This window comes from Phyllostomus hastatus, unplaced genomic scaffold (genome assembly GCF_019186645.2).
Source record: "Phyllostomus hastatus isolate PE091 unplaced genomic scaffold, TTU_PhHast_1.1 phas_scaffold_755, whole genome shotgun sequence".
Classification (NCBI taxonomy): Eukaryota; Metazoa; Chordata; class Mammalia; order Chiroptera; family Phyllostomidae; genus Phyllostomus; species Phyllostomus hastatus.
In genome coordinates this window covers 1,628,474-1,651,307 of record NW_025334039.1, presented here as the reverse complement: position 1 = coordinate 1,651,307, position 22,834 = coordinate 1,628,474, and the positions used below count along the sequence as shown (strand labels likewise).

Below are 22,834 nucleotides of genomic sequence, written 5' to 3'. Positions count from 1 at the left end.
GGGCCTGGAAACCCTCGGTCCCTGAGCCAGTGCAGGGGAGGCAGGGACACAGGACATCAATATGCAAAAGAAACCCCAAATGATTCCACCAGAAACCCTGAAAGCGGATGCGCATCTTCCCGGAGGCATCTCTTAAAGCTTGCAGAGATCCGTGGAAACAGGAGGATGACTAACACACACTAGCAAACGGCATTCAAACCTGCATCCCCGACACCCGACGCGTGGAAACCAGCCTGCCCCGTGAGGGCGACTAAGGTCACAGGGGCTTTCCGTTTGGCATAATGAAGGCCTCTGAAGGCGCTCGCAGGCATGACGGCACCCGGACCCATGGGGAAGTCTGTCCGAATGACTGTTCCTGGCCCACACACCTGGTCTGAGTGAACCAGAGGCCTGGGCACTCGTCTCAGGAATGTGCATTTTTTCACACCCCCCCCCCCCGAGTGGATTTTATTCCCTGCATGAAGCCGTGGAACCAGGACCGAGTTCTAATTCTGTCACTTCGGATTAGGACAGCTTTGGAAGCTGTCCCTCACGGGAACCACGTCCCTGCTGAGGGTGACTGCGGGTCCGGTGCTCACGGGCCCTCCGCGCTGTAGGGAGCAGAGGACTAACCCTGACCACCCACGCCAGGACAGCCAAGAGCACGACGCAAGCTGCGTTCCCAGCTTCGGTTTCCTCCGCTGCAGGAAGTGGATGATCCCGGCCCGACCCTGCCTGGCTGTGCAAGAATCACACAGGCCACGGTGTCAGGGGCAATTATCAGAGGGCCCGGCACAGGATAGGCGCTCAAAAGATGAGGCACTGATCTGTGATAGCATCCACGGGCCCATCGGTCCATACGGAGTGCAGGTGAATATTCTGAGTATAAAACCAAATGTAGCAGAATGTGCAAACCGCCCCCCTTCCTGTGGGCACCTGAATCTTCAACCCATCAAGAGCTCAGGTATGCAGCGGGCCGTTTGGTCCCCAATGGCCCAGGCTCTGCAGCAGTGTTCCCTCTCCTGAGCTCGAGCCTAGGACCAGCCCTTCCCAGCCCCTCCCCCTTTCCCCGGCCTATCCGACCCATCACCAAGTCCCAGAGGCGGCACAATATACGCTGAATCTGAACATTTCTCAGCACCTCCACGGGGACCATCCTGGCCTGGACCACTCCCACCTCTGTCTCAGGTTTAAAAAGCCTCCTTCCTGGTCCCCTGGCTGCCTGATTCTTTGTAGCCAACGCTGTCTCCGCACAGCAGGCCTCTGCTCTGAGCCCACGGATGGAGAGTTGCCAGGCTTAGCAAATGAAAACACAGAATGCCCAGCTATGTGCAAACGAAACAATTATCCGAAGTTTATCTGCAATTCCCATTTAACTGGCCGTCCTGCACTTTTTATCCACCAACCATGTACCAGTGGGTCCTCGCTGCACTCACGATAAAAACCTACGCATCTCCTTGCTAGCGTCTGGGAACCACAGCACTGGCACCGGCCGGGCTCTGCTCTCGGGGCTCCCTGCCGGCCGTCTCCTGTCCAGCCTTAGGACAGCTGCACTTCTCGTTCCCTCCATTGGGAGCACCCTTCCTGCAGACCTCTGTGGGGCTCCGTCTCCTCGCTGCATTCGGGCCTCTCTTCTCCTACATGGCGTCTTTGAAGGACCCTCCCCATCCCCAGACCCCATGCTCCACCCAGCCCCTCGGGCTCCGTGCCTTCACCTTGCCTATTATTTTTTTATTGCCAGCTGACAGAATTTACTTCTGACCCAGCGCCCTTACGTGCAAGGAAGTTTTATGAGGACAATGGTCATCTTAGTCCTCATGAGGCTGTGAACACATCCCCAGAGCTGATACCATGAGTAGGTGCAACATAAACATCCGTTGAATGAAGCCCTGGCTGGCGTAGCTCAGTGGATTGAGTGCAGGCTGCAAACCAAAGCATCACAGGTTCGATTCCCAGTCAGGGTACATGCCTGGGTTGCAGGCCACAGCCCCCAGCAACCGCACATTGATGTTTCTTTCTCCCTCCCTTCCCTCTCTAAAAAATAAATAAATAAAATCTTAGAAAAAAAATATCTGTTGAATGAATGAATGCTTGAGGTGGTATCCCATGCCACTCTGCTCAAGGCAGCCACACCAGAAGCTGGGCCCGGCCCCAAGCCTCCCGCCACCAGCAGCAGGTGCTGCGGTCTCAGGTACACCAGGGGGCAGGATGGGAGGGGGAGGAAGACGTTTATTTGTCAGGTAGGCCGGATGCCACCATGGGCACTGCCCACCTGAATAGAACAAATGCCCAATACTAATGCTTGTCCTCCTCCTCCTGGAACAAGGGCCCTCCCACTGCTTCTGTCTCGATGGCAGACAGTAACACGGGCCTGCACAGAACACCATAGGGTTGTTCCCTCCTGAGCTGCACCACAGTCACCCAGGGGAGGTATTCTTGTCTTCACTGTGCTGGGGGAGGGAATCAGTGCTCAGAAAGGTCAGGTCCCTTCCCCAAGATAGCACAGCTAGCTAGGAGCAAAGTCAGGATGAACTGCAGCAAAAGGTAGCCAGTTAAACGTAGGGACTCAGGCTGCCTGGAAAAAATCCTGGCCCGGACCCCTCTCTACCACAAGGTCCCTCTCCGAAGCAGCGACAGGAAGAGCACTCGCCTCACCACGGTGTGCCGGAGCTTGCATGCGTGGGTCCTGTCCCGCACGCTGGAGGCAGAGCCTGGGCTCACCGCTTTACACTCAGATTTGGGGGATTCAGATCCTGTGCCCTTTGCATGGCCCTGAGCCCCGGCCGCTGGCTCCCAGAGCAGTGCTTCCTCAGCCCCAACCTTCCCAGCCTCCTCCTCGCCTTCCTCTCCGGATCTTGTTCTCCGCATCTGCAAGCTGATGGACGAGGCTCTGCTGGTCAGTAAGCCTCCTCTGCTGACCAGCTGGGCGGCTCAGGATTTGTCTCCATCCCTTCTGACGGTCGAGGGCATATTAATCCGCCTCGTTCTGCCGCCCTCACTTTTACCACCCCCTTCGGTGATGTCCCCCAGCACTGGCCCGAGCTTTGCAAGGTTTCATGCCTTGCCTGAGCACATATCCCAATGTAAAAACAAGGCATTAAGCACCAAGCCCCGGTTTAGAGCTCCAAGCCAGTAAATTACAAGTTACAGTTCCCACAGTAACCATCTCTCTTCCTACCACGTCCATATTTAGAACCGTGTGTTACTGTACGGGCTGACAGATTGACTGCCTTAGAGTGAGTGAGTGTGAGCGTGCGAGAGAGAGAGAGAGAGAGAGAGAGAGAGAGAGAGAGAGAGAGAGAGAGAGAGAGAGAGAGAGAGTGTGAGTGTGTGTGTGTGTGTGTGTCTAAGTTATAAGGAATGCAAAAACTCCATCTCCGAACTTTCCCGACTTCAGGGGGAGATTAAATCCGCAGCCACGCTCCTGCAGCAGATCGCTCCGCCCGCAGTGCGGTGGGCCCCGAGCGCAAGGGAACGCAGGGCGCTTCTGATGGACGCTTCCTGCGCGCTCCGCCCTCGCGGGGTGCCCGGCCTGAGGCACGCACGAGGGGGCCGGCCTAGCACGATTCCCGAGGCTGCGTGTAAGGGGGCGGACTTGGATTCCCGCGGAGTTTTGGGATTTGGTTTGGCTGGTAGCAAGACAGATAAAAGCAGAGAGATGAGACAGCGACGGGGGAAGAAAGAAAAATGCAGGTGTGAGCAGAGGGCTGGGAAGAGAGATTGACGGGGAACGAAAAGGCAATGCGGGTGCGGAAGGGGGTACATCCTGGGGGGGGGGGAGTCCAAAAAGTAGAAAAAGACCAAAAGAAAGAGAAGACGGGACTGGGCGAAATCCCCGAGAGAGCACGAGAGGGAGTACTATATGTTATCGGTATTTTGCCAAGTACAATACATATTTTGCCCACATTTTTGAGGGAAAATAAGGCTGCACACTGTACCTGGGCAGTACCGATTCTGTATCTCTATATAGATGGCTTTTAAGTCTTTTATTTATGCTTATGTATTAACAGTATAACTCTAGACAGCAATAATGGTCTCTGTATGCAAAATGATACCCTGCAGCAGGATAGTCGGTTTGGTTTCTAAATATAAATAAATCAATCAATCAATAAATAAATAAAATACTTGAATGAAAAAGTTAAAATGAAAGATTATTTTTTCCCTGAACATTTGGGCTCAAAACATGGGTGCCCAGTGTACTCGGTACAATACGGTACAGTAAAATACAGTCAAGGGAAGAAAATCCAGAAAAAGAGGGCAATTAGGGTGAAGAGAAAAATGACATGACTAAGGAATCTCTTAAATACTCACAACGCACCTCTTTCACAGTGCACCTAAGAGACCTTGACCACAGATGCTCAGTAATGGCAGCCCCTCATTCCCCCCTGCGCTGGGTGCTTCCCTGGGTAACCTTGTCCGGGTGGAGCCACGCAGGCTGGGTGCAAACTCGGGCTTCACCTTGTAACAACGGAGTGACGTTCGGCAAGTTGGTTGGTCTCTCTAGGCCTGTTTCCTCATCTGGAAGTTGATGACAATAGTCTTGCCCCATGGGTGGCCCTGAGGACTGGGTATGTGTGTAGAACCCATAAGGGCCATATAAAGGTAAGCACTACAAATATTCACTTTAGTCATCACCACGGTTGCCCAGTGCCCCCAACAGCCCCAGAGGTAGGTATCTCCATCCCCAGTCAACCCCTGAAGACACTGCCACCCAAACCCACACGCCCAGCCATCCACAGGGGGCAGAATTCAGACACGCTTCACCCTCCTTTTGCTGGAGACCATCGGGGAGAGAAAGGAAGGAAGAAGAGTGGAAAAAGAGGGAGGAAAGAGAGGGAGGAGCACCTTTTCCCTTCCAGCAAGAGGGGAGTCTGTGAGGAGGCAACGGGGCCCAAGGAGTGGGCAGAGAAATCCCGAGACCTTCCTGACAAAGGCAATCAAGTTGGAGGTCACCCTTTAGGACCACCTGGAACAGTAAGCCCCTCTAGCCAGCAAGGCCAGGACTCCATGGGGGTCCCACACTCCCACCTCCCCCCAGACCCATCTGGCTGGTCCTCACACATGGCATCCGTCCATCCCTCCCTCCCTCCCTCCCTCCCTCTCCTGGACTCATCCAGCACTGCAGAGATGCTGCTGCTGCAGAAAACAAGGGCTCACGCGGACCCTGCCTCGGAGTTTCCTCAACAAGCAGGACAGGTCCTTGTGAGTTCTGGGACCTGCCTTAGAGCCGGTGAGGCGCAGGCCCCAGAGCCCGCAGTCTCGGGAAAGCCCAGGTTGAGTGTGGGGCCCCGGCAGTTTGGCTCAAGAGCAGAGAAGATTTGCTGTGGACGTCATTGAACAAAAATCAATAGAGACGCCTCCTCCTCACACACACACACAAAGGCTCTGAGCCATTGCTTTCCAATGTCCAGCTACGTGCAGTAAGCAGATGTGGAGGCAGCCACACCGCAAAATGTTAATCCGATGGACATATCGAGGGAGGGGGCAGGAGGACAGGGTGCTGGTCAGGAAGACTGGTTTCACCCTTTCCTAAACGATGGGAGGGAGGAGGGGACTGAAAATGGATATGCAGTTGCCCTAATACTACAAGCCACGGACACGACACTGATCACAGAGAGAGTGTGCATGGCTGAGCACTGGATGCAGTGGTGCCGGTGGACGCATTTCTCACCAGCAATAACTGACTGCACAGTAAGAAGACTCGAGAGCTCAAGACGGGAAACCAGCTCCTCACAGGCCCAGCGGAGGCGAGTCGGCAGGCAAGCGACAGACAGGCCTCTCGGCTCACCACCACACATCTCCATGCAGACTTGGACAGAAAAATTGGCTAAGCCCCATTAATCTCCCCTAAATTTCCCAGCGTGGCCTGGCCTGTCGCAGCTGATGTCTAATGAACACGTGTCAAGGCCAAGACTTTTGTCAACAATTAGCTTCCTCCTCCTCTCTGGGCCAGTCCCTCCCATGGTTCTGACCTGGAGACGAGGGGAGACCCCTAAGGCACTAGGAAGAGCCCGGCCCAGGAGGGGTGAGCCCTACTCTTGTCTAGGCAGCTCCGTGAACACTGGGGGGCGCTAGTCTCTTCCCTTCCTCTGCCCCCGTATTTCATCTGCTCTCCATCCATTCTGCGGAAAAAGTGTCACAGCACTGCAATACCCCTTGGAAGGCAGGCATCTCCCTTGTTACTCCGACAGCTCATTCCTGAAGATACAACGATCGGTGCCAAAAAGCGAACACGGAACCAATTTCTCACGATTTTTTAAGCAGGAAAATGTATCATCAAAATTATAATTAAAACTTTATAATGCATTCCATGTTAAGCCGACTGCCTCCTCCCCATCAATTTCCGAAAATGAAACAAAGACATCACAGACACAAAACACCTGTACAGAAGTGACAAATGCTCTCGTTAGGATGTGAAATACTCAACGCGCTGCTCCCTGATCGGGAGGCTGTTCACGCCGCTGCCGGCAACCAGTTGTGCGTGCAAGAGCCGCCCTCAGCCACCCCTCCCCGCCTTGGGGAGCCTGGGGGCTTCTCAGAGCCTCTGGACTGGAGGCTGGTTTTCTACCCACTGTATCCGGTCAGTACCTTAATGCTTATCACGATGCATTACTTTGTTAAAAGTATCACACTGATTTTTGAAATGTAAATACAAATTTCCCCGAAGTAGATGTCACCCCACCAACAGTGCGCTGTTGAGATACGTATGTTCCATGAAGTTTGGGGGGGAAAAACAAAAAAACAAAATAAAAATAAAACAAGAGGCAGCAGCAGCATTTACCCACAATCACCTGAAGACAGAAAAGCAGAAATGCTCATCCACAGATGAATGGATACACCTCCCGTGGGAGGGCATAGCCTCAACAAAGAGAGAAATTTTGACACATGCCACAACACGAAGAAGCCTTACTGAGATATTATGCCACGTAAACACACCAGGCACAGAGGGACAAACACCGTATGATGCCGTGTGTGTGCGGTGTGGAGAACGGGCACATTCACAGCGACGGAAGGTGGCAGGACAGACGTGGACAGGAGCCGGGGGAGGGCAGAGCGGGCGGTTGCCGGTTAGCCGGTGCGCAGCTTCCGTGTGAGGCGATGAAACGGTCTGGAAATGGATGGCGGTGACGATCACACAATGTGGTGAACGAACCTAACGCCACGGAGGCGTACAGTCAGCAATGACTCAAGCAGCGAATTTTACTGCGTGCACGCTCTGTGACAACTAAACAGAGGCATTCTGCTCAGGAAACCTCCGCCCAGGAGCCTGCTGCTGGCTGTGTGTCACCCGTAGATCGACCTAGAGAATTTTAGGAGGGTGTCTTCTCGGTGACATGGCGGCTTATGCAAGGGCGTCTGGAACGTTACAAAAGAGCTTCCATGGGCGAGGCGAGGCTTTCAAGGAATGTGGACAGGCTACAGTATTTCAGACAGACACTGTCCACCTTTTTATAAAGAGGCTGCAAATCTGGAGAGACTGGAATCACCAGCTTCCGCGATGGTGCCTGAGGGGTGATTCCCTAAGCAATCTCGTTTCCAGTCCGTTTGAAAAGACTTCTGCTTGCCTGACACCAGCCACCAGGGCAAGAGCAAGGTCCCTGTGATATTGCCCACATGTGCCCATCTGAGAGGACAGGAGACAGAGACATGATTGAGATATTTTTAAGGTGGTTCAAATCACTCAGTACCTACTGACTCCATTATGAAGCTGTAGTAGGAAGCTTAACCGTCTTGCACCAGAACCCTTTGGGCTGCTGCTGGAACCTACAAAACCAGCTAAGCTTACACACAATTAAATCAACTTGGGTACATTCGCACCCACACATGTGTGCACGCACACACAAAGAAATAGGATTAAGTGGTCCTCCAGGTCTGGCTCAACTATAAACGTTTGCACTTAACCTTACTCGGAAACGGATAGCTGTTGTCTTTGCAGGGCTGGCACTAACTTTGGGCAGAGGGCCGGGGATGGGGACATTCAAGAAATCAGAGTTTGGGACTATCATGACGGAGGAAGAGAAGCAGAGTAACCGGGTGGCTGCTGCGCATGGGCACGCCACCCCGACTGCATCCCAAACCCTGGTATCACAGCGACCTGATTCCATGTGCTCTCCAGCCAGTTCAGCAAAAAGCACCTTGCCCCATAAATTAGCAGCCAGACAGCTGGAGTAACTCTCTTCATAACCACTGGCTGCCTGATGCAGGCCAGGAAGGGACCACACATCCTCTAACATATTTCAAATTTTTGCTGATGTTCTCTTTAAAAAATTTTTCAAACATACAGTAAAAGTGAAAGAACTTTTCAGGGAACAACTATCCCTACACCTACTTTCTACCGTTAACCTTATTTGCTTTATCCTCATGACCTACCCTTTTATCCATCCGTCCACCAGCCCATCTTTGTTTAAATGTATTTCAAAACAGCAAGCTTGTCATCAGCACACTATTCTCTAGGCACTTCAGTAGGCATAGCATTGACTGGGGTTCAGTGAAGTATAACTTTTTTCCTTTGAGGTAAAAGGCACATGCCATGAAATGCACAGGCTGCTGCAGGCGTCTGACCAGTGCACACACCTGCACAGTACGTGCTCACTTCATGTGGTCCACAGGTTCTCGGACACTGGGACTTGAAGGAAAATGATGTCTAATGAAACCAATTTTACCATAGGCTAATCAACAGAAACGAGAGTTCCATTCCACAGGCTGCGAACCAAAGTGTCGCAGGTTCAATTCCCAGTCAGGGCACATGCCTGGATTGCAGGCCACGGCCCCCAGCAACTGCACATTGATGTTTCTCTCTTTCTCCCTCCCTTCCCTCTCTAAAAATAAATAAGTAAAATCTTAAAAAAAAAACCCTCTCTAAAAAAAAAAGTTCAATTCCTACAACCTATTTCTGGTCACAAAAACCACCAAATGTCTAAATAAAGACCCAAGATATTTTTTTAATATGAAGCATGGAAATGTGAGCTACACCTACACTTAAGGAAGATTCATACACACACGAAGATTAAGTGTTTTCCAACCTGCGTATCCCAGTGCAGGGTCACAGGTGGCCAGAGCCTCTCCCGGCAGCTCAGGGCGCCAGGTGAGGCCCCACCCTGGGCAGGATGCCTTCCGACCTCAGGGTCTCTCTCGCACACACACACTCTCGGACTGGGACAACCAAGACACATCAACTCCCCGAACATGCACATCTTTGGGATGTGGGAGGGAACCAGAGTTCCAGGGGAAACCCACGCAGAGATACTCTGCATGCCAACACCATACACACAGTAGCCCCGACCGGGAGTCCATCTCTTTAACCTCATCAGGTATAACAAGACAACATTCTTCGAGGACCTCCTGTACAACCCAAACCCCTTCCAAGGCACAGAACATGCTGGGGTGATGACATGATTCACACAAAACCCCTCCAAGTCAGCCTCCACCCGCACGCCCCCAGACTACCATTTCTCTGATTGATTCCCATTACCAATGGGTTCTTCCCGTCCCCAGGCTCCGTCTATCAGGAAGCGCCAGTATATAACACTCTCTGGGGTGAGCCCTTCACAGGCAACATCTTTGTGACTCACCACATTGGACCATGCACCCAGCATCTGTTTCTTTTTATTGCTCAGTGAGTGACCCGCCATGGCATTAACACACCACAGCTTGTTGAACCTGTCTCTTTTTTATTGTACGTTTCCCCACGACCATTTATTCCCCCTGTACCTTCTGCCACCTGTACCCAGCCCTCTCCCCGCTGCAGTCACCACACCATCCTCCACGTCCGGGAGTCCTTTTTCTTTTTTCCTCAACCCTTCCACACCCACTCTGGCCCCACCCAGAGCTGTCAGCCTGCTCGCTATCTGTGAGTCTGTGTCCATGTTCTTTGCTAGCCACTTTTCTCTTATGGATGAAGGCTGAACTTGTGTTCGGCTTGGGCAATGACGACAATTGGAGCGGAAGGGTCAGAGGACAGGTGTCTGTTTCGTTTTAGAAGGAGCTGTCAGGCCTCTGCAAAGCGGGCAGGCCCTTTGACGCCTGTGTAACGTGCGGGAGCTGCGGCAGCTGTGCCAAACTGCACCGGCATCTGACATAGTCAGTCTTTTCCCCTCTTCGCCCTTCTGGGGTGTTCGCGCTGGCGTCTCACTGGGCTTTGCCCTGCCTCCCTTTGGGTGGGGGGGGTCCCTGAATAGTTTTTAGACTTCCTTTTTTTTTTCAGAATTCTATTTGATTCACTGATACTGGTCTTTTTAGGGTATCTCTGTACATGGCTTTTCGAGTGGTGGCTCTGAATACTGCATTATACCTGCATCGCTCATCAACACCTAGGGGGGCCGACATTTGAACAATAATATCACAGCGATCTGAGTGACATGCAGAAACCCTGGCGTCCCCTTACCCTCCCCCATTTTCAACAGGCTTGTTTTAATAGTCCTCCTGCATACGTGGAGAGCTGCACGAGACATTTTCCCAATGCCCTCACGTCCGGGGCACCTGCTGTGACGTTCCCGCCGTGCTGACACACCTGCTGCTGAGATGGGAGGGATACCGAGGGACACCAGGAGGTGAACCACCTCTTCGGCTGTCTCTCGTCTTCTCCAGAAGCCTGAGCAAGGAGGGGCAGGCATGTCTCTCTGCAGCACCTGTCCTCAGATCCCCGAGACCAGCCCCGAACTTCGTGAGCGTGCAATACGGCGCCCGCCCTACGGAGAAGGCCACAGCACTGGGTGGTCCTTCCGGGAGGGGCCGTCCCCGTGGCTTCTTAACCCGAGTTTCCTCGGTGGTCTGGTTCTCTGTGGCTCGGAGAACGGCAACCTGCAGAGCTCAGCTTACAGCCTGTCTCTCTAGCTTCTCCTGGAATTCTGCAAGGCACCTAATCACAGCCGAGTCCTTTTGTGTTTCAATTCCTGTGTTCTCTGGTCTGCACCAGAACTCTGACAGACAGAGTCCCACGGCTAATTATCGGCCGAGCGGGGATCAAAACCCAGGCCTGTTCTTTCTTCTACCCTGTGCTGCCAGAGCCTCCCTCTCGACAAGGCTCTTCAAAGGAAAGAGAAGTTGGAAGTCCCACATTCTATTTTAGGACCATGCACTGGAAAGAAAATGTTTGTATTTCAGGGCCATTTCCTCTGCCCACTTCCACACACGTGCAGGTATGCTGACCTGGGCCGGGTGCACCGCGGCCCGGGAACCAGACACTGTGGCCACTTACTTGCCCAGCAGCACTGCGGTGACAGTGAAGGGCATGGTTTTCTGCCGTGGAGCTGCCGCCAGAGCTGCATTAATCGAGGCATCTGTTCCTTAAAAGATTAAACGCACTCCGGTAAACAGAGAAGTGTGCCGTCTGCGGCGGCTTCTCACGCCCGCCTGTGGACGAAACCAGCCCTGGAACCCAGAGATCCGGAAGGTTCAGCTCAGCTGCCTCTCCAGCTCTAGCCTCCAGCCAGTTATTGAATCTGTTCTGAGCATCCACAACCCCAGCCCAACGGCAGTCCTCACCGTGGTGGACACACGCCTGGTTTCTGTCCCCAGAGTCTGGAACACAGCCCCGGAAACCCCTGGTATCTCTGGAATGATCAGAGTGCCTCGTGTATGCTAATGAGATGACGGGTGGCTGGGGACCCCTGGGACAGCTTCAGGATGGGAACTGGTCACCAGGAAGACCAAGGCACGATGACAGGGTCGGAACTTTCAGACCCACCCCACCCCCAACCTCCGGGGAGGGGAGAGGGGCTGGAGAGGGAGCTAAGCACCAATGGCCAGTGATGTGATCCATCACGCCTGCATAATGGGACCCCTGGAAAACTCAGGCAGCTCACAGGTTAGTGAATGCATTAAGGTGCCAAGAGGGCAGCACAGATGGCGGGGGGGGGGGGTGCATGCATAATGTCCACCCCTCTGTACCTTGCCCTATGCATCTCTTCCATTTGGCTGTCTGAGAGTTGCATCCTTTACAACAAACCAGTATGATAGGTAAAGCACTTTCCTGAATTCCAGAGAAGGGGGTTGTGAGGTTCTGAGAACCACCTGAATTTACAGACAGTCAAAAGCACAGACGGCAACCTGGGGCTTGTGACTAGAGTCTGAGGTGGGGGCAGCCTTATGACACCAAGCCCCTAACCTAGGAGGCCTGTATGAACTCTGGGTAGTTAGCGACAGAACTGAATTCAAGTGCAGGCTACCCAGGGGGTATCCAGAGAGCTGGAGAACTAATATGGGGGCAGGGGAGTGAGTCCCCCACATTGGATGTCACAAGTACTGAGGGTAAAAACTGCCCAGACTTGCTGTTCTTTAAATAAGACAGCACATTCCTGCCACAGGTCCTTTGCACTTGCCATTTTCTCTGGCGGGAACCAGCATCCTTTTGATAACTGCATGGAGTACACCCTCACTTTACTCTAGGGTCTACTCAAAAAGTCCCTCCCCAACAGCCAGAATTCCTGGACTTCCTCCTCTTCCCAAAGCACTTACACAATTCAGTCTTCCGTACCTGTTCCCTCCCTGACTATCCCTTCCCGGGGGCTGGAGGGGGGGGTGGTTCCACTTCACTTCGGTGTTCCCAGGGCCTGGAATGGTGCCTGGCACGCAGTAGGAACTCTGTGAATATTTGAGGAGTGAATGCTTGCCTGCCCACGTGTCGAATGGGAACCCCAAGGTCCTCATCTGTAAGACCGAGGTCACTGTGCCACCGTCGGACGACCGTCGTAAATATTCACAGAGCGGTTACATGAAAAGCCACCACAGAGAAGACACGTGCCTGGCACACGCTGTCTATTTTTAAATAGCGCATCGAGGCGAAGATACACTGCTCTTCACGTTCCAATGTGTCTAAAACCCGGGAAGGCTCCAGCGGTAACTGAGGCCCACCCAGCAGTGGTCCCTGGCCGCCACCTCTAACACACCCAGGAGCTTGCAGAACGGGCTTCAGAGTCTCCCATGAAACTCCGGAGGACAACAGCAGGGGTTGCTCTTTCAACCCTATGAACCAAACAAGTACTCTTCAGTGCCTTCTTGCAGGATTCTTGCAAGACACCCGAGGCTCACAATAGTGCAAAGGGTGACGCAATGAGGAAAAGCAGATGTGAATGACACTGAGCCGAGAAGGGATTCGGAAGAGTAAGACCTGAAGGAAGAAGCTTCAGGAATACCCAAACCGATGCATGTATTTCCCTTCGTATGTAAGCAGAGCAGAGCAGAGGAAACCCAACCCACCTAATTAGGTCTAACAGGGTCCTTACAGTAAATATAAAAGATTCACAGGGATAAGAAGGCATCGTGCCACAGCTTAATTAAAAGCCTTCTTTAATGTCTTGGCTTTACATTCCAGGTGGCAGGATCTAAGACGAGGTAACACCAGAATTCACTGGCAAACAAAAATTAGGAACAAGACTGCAAAGCAGCCTCGACCCCAGATACTTCTCTCCCGGTTCATCCACCGACTTCCTTCCCCTGCACTTCGTTCCCGCGTCTGCTTCCAGCCTGGCTGACACTGCAGGGCCCCCAGGAAAAGGGAACACCAACCTGTGTGTTTCTCCACGGCAGTGACCTCTGGAAGGGCTGCCTGGGGGCCAGCAGTGTCCCTGGCACCTGGGAGCTGGTAAGAAATGTGCATTCTTAGTCCCCCGGGCCCACAGACCCACTACAGAAGACCCCGGGGGAAAGGGGAGTTGCTGGAACAAGTTCCCCAGCTGACTCCGATGTGAAACACCCACCCCAGACACCATCAGCCGGCCCACGCATTGCGGCTACTCACTGCAGTTTAAAATGTCCCGGAAATTCAGCCCGTACCGGGTACCGTCCCAGGGACCGAATGCTGACTCGAAATCTAAAGAGGAGGACATTTGCGAATGACTAAATAACATACGAACAGGAGGAAATGAGGGCAGATGGGAAGTGCCAACACCACGCTCCATCCAGGGGACAGAGGACCGATTCTGACTCAAGATGCCTGGTGGGCTTCTCGGAGGAGGTGGCCATCGAGCTGGATCTTGTAAGGCAAGGAGGATTTGGATAGGCTTTCTATGACAGAGAAGAGAGACTGACACTGAGGAACTAGGACAAGCAAAGGGCACCAGTATTTTCAGAGGCCTCTCAGCCCAAGGGGCCTCTTCCCCCCAGGTACTCTAAGAACCTCATTACTTCGACGCCCCGCCTCTCTTAAGTTTTCATCACAAATTCCACTTGTGACAAGGACCGCCAAGTTGCCGCCTCACAGCCACTCTCCCTTTTCTGCTTAGGAACAGAACCCTGGTTCCACTGAGGGGAGCAAAGCAGCCGGAGAGAAGAGACGACCTCACAGCCTCCATGGCAGCCACGCTTGGCTGGCCGTCCCGCCGCTTCGTGGCTGCCGGGCCACAGCGAGGACGCTGACCCTCCAGCGCCGTGTTGGACACTGAGGCGCCTTGACGGAGAGCTGAGCGTGGCAGAGCAGAGAGACAGAATTCTGGGGAATCGAGACACCATTAGGTCACCATGACAACGCCCCACACTGCCAACATCCTGACTTCTTGGGATGAGAGACAAATTGCCTTCTGGTTTAAGCCGCATGCTGCTGAACCTAACAGTAACTGAGACACGACTCATTCCCATCGGCCTCCTTTGAATCTGCAGAAGCCCCGTTCTTCCTCCTGCTCTGCTGAACACCTTTGCCTCCACGCCCCTCCTTCCCCTCCACCTGCTGGCATTCTTCTCAAGAACGTCATCATAGACCCATCCGACCTTCTAGCCTGACGGCAAAGCAGGGCGTCACCCCCAAGCATCTCCACTCACACGCCCCATAGCGCCCCCTTCCGCTCTACACCCTCACTGCTCCACTGGGGGCCCTGGCCGCCGACCACGTCCACCTCGCCTGGGGGCTTGGCACAAAAGCAGACTCTCAGGCCCTTTATGAGTCCGAGTCGGCATTTCATCAAGATCCCAGGACATCCGTAAGCTCAACGATTTGAGAGACACTTGCTGTGGCCATCATCCTCACCTCCGGCTGCTCGCCTCTGGACTGCAGATTAGCAAATCCACCCGCCGGCTGCACCCCCCTGCCCCTCCGGTCCCTCACTCCTTGTCAACCTCTCCTGCAGCCCACAGAGCAACCTGCACCGCCCTGAGTCGCTGCCACTCACGCCTCCCTGAACAAAATACGTCCACACTTCTCTGCTTTTGTTCTTGTTGTTCCCTCTGTCTAGAAGGCCCTTCAAAACCTCCGACGCCTGTGGGTCTCCCAATCACCCTTCAGTGCGGGCCGGTTCGGATGCCACCGCTGGACCAGGAGCAGCATCTGGGGGGCAGGGGCTGGGCCTCCCCCGTCAGCAAGGTGGTATGGCAGCGGGCTCCGGCGCCCATGCTGCTTGCTACCTTGGACACGTTAAGCAACCGCTCTCTGCCTCAGTTTCTTTTTTTCTGTAAAACCTGAATAAGAATGGGAACTACATGTCACAGGGCAGTTCTACGGAGTCAAGAAAGTGGTAAAATGAAAGCACTTGGAAGAATGCTTGGCACATGACAGCCACTTAATAAATGCCAGATCGTACGCCGAGACCCAGCAAAGGCACGCACACACAGAGCAGGCGCACAGTTGACATTTACTGAATCTGACTTGCAGCGTCTGCATTGGATTCCGTGCCTCAACTTGTCCTGGGCTCGGGAGTCCGCCGCGCCCACTCTTCTCCACGGCCCAGTTGAAAGCCGGAATCCAGTCCCCAACTGGGACATTATTTAGATGAAAAAAATGTTTTCCGCCGCCGCCCCAGTCTTCAGAGCCTCACCAAGAAAGAGAAAGAAAAAGCAATATAAATGTTAATAGGAAATTGTCTATTCGCTTTCACTTAGGCTAATCTATTACAGCACAACAAAGAGGGAATTAAGACGGCTGAAGGGACAGGGGAACACAGAACCTGACACGCTGAAGCCCAGAGGACTTTGGTTCGCAGGAAGAAATGCAATTCCAGGCCAGCAAGGCTGCATGGAAATCAGGAGCGAGGGCCGCGCCTCGGGACGTCTCCACGGCGGCGGGTGGGAGGCCTGGCTCCGGCCCCAGGCCCCCTTCTCCCAGGCATCCATCAGCCAGCGCTGCCATGTGCAGGCGTGGGTCTGCATGGCAGGGACAAGAAGGTGGCCACTGGGATGGGCCAGCAAACACACCTGCAATCACAGTGCAGCGTGTGTTGTTACGAAGCTAGAGGAGAAGAACATGACCGGACCAACGGGGTGGGAGCGAGAGGAGGTCCGAGGAAGCCGTCTTCCAGAGAAGACCCCGAGACTAAGCTCTGAAGGGTGAAGAGCAAGGAGGCGGGCCAAGACGGCAGGAAAAGGTGTCCTGGGCAGTGAGAATGCCAGGTACCAAACTGGGGGAGGCTGATGAATGGCTTCCCAAAAACGTCCATGTGCTGAATCCTGGAATTTGTGACTGCTACAGTAAGGGCAACAGAGACTTTGTAGGTAGGACTGAAGACCTTGAGACGGGGAGGCTCTCTTGGGCTATCTGGCTGAGCCTGGTGTCATCACGAGACCCTCCTACAAGACGGGCAGGAACAGAGAACATCAGAGGAAAAGCCGGTGTGATGATGGAAGCAGAGATTGGAGTGATGCCTTTGGAAGGAAGGAGGGGAGGAGAGGGGAGGGGAGGGGTGGGGTCAAAAGCAAAGGAATCCAGGCAACCACTTGAAACTGAAAAAAAAAGCAAGGAGATGGACCCTGTGCTCAGAGCCTCCGGAAGAAACCCACCTGTGGACACTCTGACTCCAGCCCCGAGGGACTGACGCTGGACTTCTGACCTCTAAAAGTACCAAAGGATAACTCCGTATTATTTTGAGCAGCTGAGTTCATGGTAATTTGTTACAGCAGCGACGAGAAACTTATACCCGTGTGTTGTCTGCAGTGCATCCTCAAGAATGTTAAATAAAACTGTCAGAAAAAAAATGGAACTAACTGAGGAGGCAGTCAAACCATGAAAGGATCTGGACACCAGGCTGAGTTTCCATTGGACCCTCACCATGGGCAGCTGCTAACACATATTAAGCAGAAAGGTGATACAGTAAGATGACCCCACTAAAGCACTGAATTACCAAATCTTTAGACCTTACATCTTAGGAATTTCCACATGTCCAACTTCCCATTTTATGGACTCGTGTTTCTTTTATCGCGGGCCATAATGGCTTTATGAAACGAAGGATAACCCTGCTGGAGGAGACGGACTCTATCTGCAGTCCTCCAATTCCTCGCTAATGTTTCCAACGACGTGTGACCTGTATCTGTAGAGCAGTCATCGGGTGCAAGTACATCTGTGTAAACAGCTGTACTGTATGGGAAATGGGGACTGTTCCCCCAAATCCTGGCCAGGGGGTTGCTGTGTTCCCAGAAGAGCCACACTCAAGTGCATGCTCACCCCCACCCCACCGCACTTCCCAGATGGGTCAGGTGACCAACACTGATTGGGGGGGCTCACTCAGAGCTGAAGCTTTGTGAACAGTCCCTTGTCAGGACTCCCAATGATCCTCAGAGGAAGAGCCCTTCTGGGCAGAACTCTAGGTCCTAAGTGGGGGGGGGGGGTCTCAAGGGACCCATCCCCATCCCTGATGACAGCTGCTGCAAGGCACAGAGCCAAGGCATCGGAGAAACCCAGGCAGAGGAGACAGGCCAGCGCCCCTGCCGCCAAACCTCCCCCCACCCCAGTCTCTGTCTACACACAGAGAGGCCTTTACACGTCAGTTCCAGCCAGCCTCCAGGCCCTTGCCCTGCCGACCCAGTCTGTGCACAGCATCCTGCCCCACACCTCCTCGTCCTCCTCCTCAGGGCCTCGGCCAGCTCTGCCCTTTGCTGAATGCCACTTGCTGCCCAAGGGATCGCTCAGGTGGCATTTAAGCAGCCCCGGATCTGAACAAGTTGGGTTTGCTCTGGCATTGCCACCAGACCCCCGAGGTCACAGGCTAGGCCCTGCAGAGCTTCCAAGGCAGTGCACTGGTCGTGGCTGAAGCAGGGGACCCAGAGACAGGGGTGCTCTGCCCGCAGACTGAAGAGCTGATTTCAGAAATCACTAGCCCTGTCAAGGCCTCAGTGAAAACAGCAGAGTGCTGCCTTCACCATCACTCAACTCCCTCCCCCAAACAGGACATCCCACACACTGCAAGTCAGGCACGTGACAGCCCCCACCGCCAGAGGGCGCTGTGGCGACAAAACACCAAAGCCAGCAGACACCTTGGAGGCACCTGTAGAGAGTTTTCCATTTTGAGAGATTCTATTTATTTACTTACTTGCTTATTATTTTTAATTCTCACCCAAAGAGAAGTTTATTGAGTTTAGAAAAAGAAGGCGGCAGGGGAGAGGGAGACTATTGGTTGCTTCCTATATGTGCCCTGACCAGGGATCGAACCTGCAACCTATCTATGTGCCCTGACTGGGAATCGAACCCATGAGCTTTCGGTGTATAGAATGACACTCCAACCGAGCCACAGAGGCCAGGGCTTGTTTTGAGCTATTTTCAACAGCCCTGCCAGTGAGGCACACAGACAGGCTTTACTCTATCTACCCTGCCAGCCCTGTCCTTTGGGAGTCCACATTCAAGGACAGTACATTCCTAAAAACAGCATCACTGAGTTAAAGGGTATGATGCACGATTTACAGACCCTGCCATGAACTGGCAGTGTCCTCTCCAGAAAGAGCGACACAGGTGTCACCTGCAATTCAGATCCAAGCGCCACTGACTGGATGGACACAGACTTTCCAGGGCCTCTTGTCAGCATCACGCGATGCCCCGTTGGAACCCTGGACCGACGAGGAAAGCGAAGTCACGTAGGTAAAGCTACGTGGCCGAAGCATGGTGGTTATTTTGAGACGGGGCAGGGAAAAGAATCTCAGAATCCCAGAATCTCCCAGTTCTGTTGCGCCTGCTGAATTATTCAGATCTTTGAGTTACCCCCCCCCCCCATCTACCGCAACAGCCTCCGCTTATAAAAGGCAACCACAGGCCAAGCTCCGGACCGAGTGCTTCATTATACACATCCCCGCGTCCCCAGGTCAATGAGGCAGCCCTAATGGTGACGCTGCCGCCGATGGAGACCGCGCCTACCTGCCACCGAATGCCCAACACGTGCGAGCCACTGTGCAAAGTACTTCTCATTCACACATTAACTCTAAACACTATGTGCGCGGCATTAATGTGCCCAGTGTATAGAGGAAAGGAATGGAGCTCATAAAAAGTGACTTCCCTCAAGAGTTCCACAGATTAATAATGGAAAATGCACCCATCGGTAAATGGATTTGAACACAGGGCTGTCTCCCAAGCCTAAGCGTTTAATTGCCATGCTAGACTGCCTCTAACATTAACAACGCCAGGTTCACGGCCGGGAAGGTTTCTGAAAAAGATGGTGGGGGGAAAAAAAATCAGCATTCCACGTCGGTGTGTCTTCCCTGCGATGTGCTGGCTGGGTGCAGCTTGAGCGGCGCCCCGTTTATCTCAGCGCCACCCGACCGGCTGCATACAAATGCACGTCCCGCTCTTCTGAGGGCTGCCTCCCTCCCGTCACAGCGAACGTGGCTGACATGGACCGGCCCCCACCCCAGCGCACACCTCCAACAGACGCCTCCAATGGCTTGGAGGGGTTTTCTGATCAGAGCCCGGGAAGGAACGTGAGGGCTCCCTCTCAGAGGCACCCTGTGCCCTGCAGAGGCGGGAGAAGAAGGGGGAGCACTCCTAGGAAGCAGTGGAAGTAGGTCAGTATAAGGGGAAGAGCATCAGGCTGGGAAAGAAGCCTCAGGTTCAAGTCCCAGCCCTGCCAATAAGTCAGTGGGTGACCTGGGGCACGTCAGTGTCGGCCTCACCAAGACCGATAAATTATTAAACAACTTGATGTAGTTTCAGACACCCCTCTGGAGGAGGCCAGGGAGATTCTACTGAAGACTGAATAGCTTTAAAGAAATGAAATGATTCAGCAAATTGAGACAAGATACATGTGCCCCAGATCTACTGCACAACTAACCTATGATCTTAGACATTCTTTTCCTTGGCAGGCCCCCGATGGACCGGCCCTTTCCTGGCCTAAGGCAGCTACCGTCACAGAAGCCTCTCGCCCCCACACCAGCTCGCAGCCCAAGACCACTGCAGGTTCAAAGCAGCCTGGAAAAGAAATCAAGACCTCCATCATCAAGTAAGCACTCTACCACCTCCAGGATAACCAGCACTAGCCCACGAGACCAAGTCCAGCTGAACACGGCTGTGCCTAATAAAGAAACAGGAGGGAGAAGGGGGAAAAGGCCACCCAGCCATGCTGGCTTCCCTTCCTCAGTGTCCTGACACTGGCTGGGTGTGACTGCTGCTTGTCATCCTTCTGCCAATGGCTAAAACGAGACCTCCTGGGGCCACACCTGCCCACCAGCACATGCACCAGGATTCGCTCGTCTCTATGTCCATCAGTGAAATGCAGAAAGTGCTCAGATGAGGGGGAAAAGCGCTCCAGGGCCCCATAACAAAATTCACAAAGTCAAGTTCAGCTTGCCGGAGACGCTCTTTTCATTGTGATTCGAAAGTGAGTCTCCCAGTGCTCCCAGCTGGAACTGGTTATGGGGTTCCTCTTGCAGCCACAGCCGTGGTGCGCAACCAAGCTTCTCCGGGCACACAGGACCCCAGGCGTATAGGCACCACCCCCCTTCTCCCTCCAACTGCTCTGGCCTCCCAAACAAACTCACTCCCTGCTCTCAGTTCTTTGAAATCAAAGTTAACTTCTTTAAAAAAACAAATCAAGCTGCTTTGGGAATAAAAGTGTCGATTTATAAATTCCCTACTTGGCCTTGTCTACCTGCAAAGACACAGACAAGTCTTGGAGAAGTAAAAGAAGAGGATTTTGCTTCTCTTTTTGGTTTCCAGATGGAGCTGCCTCCCACTGGCTACCCACACACCCAAGTGGCTGATGTCACTGTTGTGATTTTGGTAGCACCCCGCAGACCCTGGGGATGAGTGCCCCATGAAAACCGACAGCACTGAGGGCATCTGAGAAAGGCAGAGACGGAAACTCGGCAGTCAGTGTGTACTTGGCTCTGGAAGTGTCTGCAGAGTCACCAAGCAGAGACCAATCAAGTGGACCCACAATGCACAGTGGCCAGCTGGGGGAGCTGGATGGAGCCCTTAGAGAGGCAGCGACACTCGGCCAGGCTGATGGAATCTGAGGTGCGAAGAATGACGGGACCCCACATGCGGCCCCATGAGACCCTGAGGATAAACTCCCAGGATGAAGCAACCACACGGTCTGGAGGAGAAACAGTGCTTTCGGCTGAGCCTGGCCCTGCCATTTGCTCAACGGCTTCCGTAGACCAGAGAGAAGCTGCTGACACTCAGTGGGACTGTGGCTTCTGTAGACCAGAGAGAGGCTGCTGACACTCAGTGGGACTGCCATTTACACAGGGATGTCCCCAGCATCACCGTGCATCCGCACCGAGTCTACCGGGAAGAGCGCCACGGAGGGAGCTGTGCCGGTGAATGTGAGCACGGAGACCTGACAGACACTCCAGCCTGCACCTGCCCCAGTACTTGGCCGAGCCGGGACTCCCCTGGCCGCCAGGGGCCACACCGCCACCGAGACATTACACGGAGTGCCTTCCGAGTGACCGCATCTCTCCAGGTGAATTTCATCGTATTAGGTGGCTAGGGCTGCCGTAAAACATCCCAGTTTGGGTGGCTTAAACAACAGGAATGTATGTCCTCACCATTCTAGAGGCTGGAAGGCCAAGATCAAGGTGTCGGCAGGGTCTGTTTCTTCTGATGCCTCTCTCCTTGGCTTGTAGGTGACTGTCTTCACGTGTTCTGCGTGTCTGTGTCCTAACCTCCTCTTCGCAGGAGGACACCAGTCCCACCCATGGGATTAGGGCCCACCCATAGGATCTCATTTTACCTTGCCAGTCTCTTTAAAGGCCTCGTCTCCAAATACAGTCCCGTGCTGAGACACTGAACGCTGGGGTTTCGACCTGTGCATTTGGAGGGGGGCACAATTCAACACACAGCAGTCATTCCACCTCTATACCACGGACGAGCATGAGACACACAGGCAGGGTCAGCAGCTTACCAGAGGGACAGACATCTCAGAAGACTGACACAGGGCCCACCTAACTTTATCCCAAGTAGTCACTGGCATGGAGAATACCAACACCACAGAACTCATTCTTCTCTGTTCAAGGCTGTGCGGAGCTACCTGTTTTCCACTGCAACACAGCCGTGTTTTTCTTTTTTTCTTAAACTTCCTCTGGCCATTCAACGGCGGGACCACAGCAAACCGCAGTGAGCCCCACTGGACTGATGCCTGCTCTCCACATTGGGCCGCATGCTTCTTAAGACCCTCAGGAATGGTGCCTCGTGGAAAACCTGGCACATAGGAGTGTCCCGGTGAATACTGCTGGAGGCACGAACAGATGTCTCCATGGAGAAGTGGTCCAGGTAACCTCAAAAGACCTTCCCAGTCTTAAGTTCCATGATTCTGCTCTAGCCTGGCTGACGACCGCATCAGACCCGAACCAGCGTATCTTCCTCCCAGCCAGCCAGCGCGCGCCAGGGCCGCATCCCCCGGGGCCACAATGCAGTGGTGAGAAGAGGCCCTTGGGAATCATGGCCTTTGCCCAGCTGCAGAATGATGGAGGAAGGCCCTGGGACCCACTCAACTTTCTCCTTAGCATCCAACCCCACAGGCCTAGGATGTACTTCTGATGCACTTTCCTCTCCTGCCAGATCCTGGCTAGGCAGGAAAAAAAAAAAGGAAATTTCACCGCCATTATCTAACTCCACTGTCCTCACTCCTATTAGGAAAATGCCGTTGTCATTCAACAAATATGTGCGTGAGGAGCCCAATGAGCAAAAGCTAGCCTGGGCAGGCTCTAAAGAGGCAGAAGACAATAGCTG

The 22,834-nt window shown here is 53.5% G+C and overlaps 1 protein-coding gene and 1 non-coding gene across 7 annotated transcripts in view; both read right to left on the bottom strand.

Moving 5' to 3' along the window:
* The window catches only part of LARGE1 (LARGE xylosyl- and glucuronyltransferase 1), a 455,596-nt gene that overhangs the window by 270,697 nt on the left and 162,065 nt on the right, over positions 1-22,834 (bottom strand). The window lies entirely within an intron of this gene.
* LOC123810764 lies at positions 17,775-17,912 on the bottom strand. Its single transcript, XR_006784316.1, has one exon. It is a non-coding gene; the product is annotated as a small nucleolar RNA SNORA76 (small nucleolar RNA).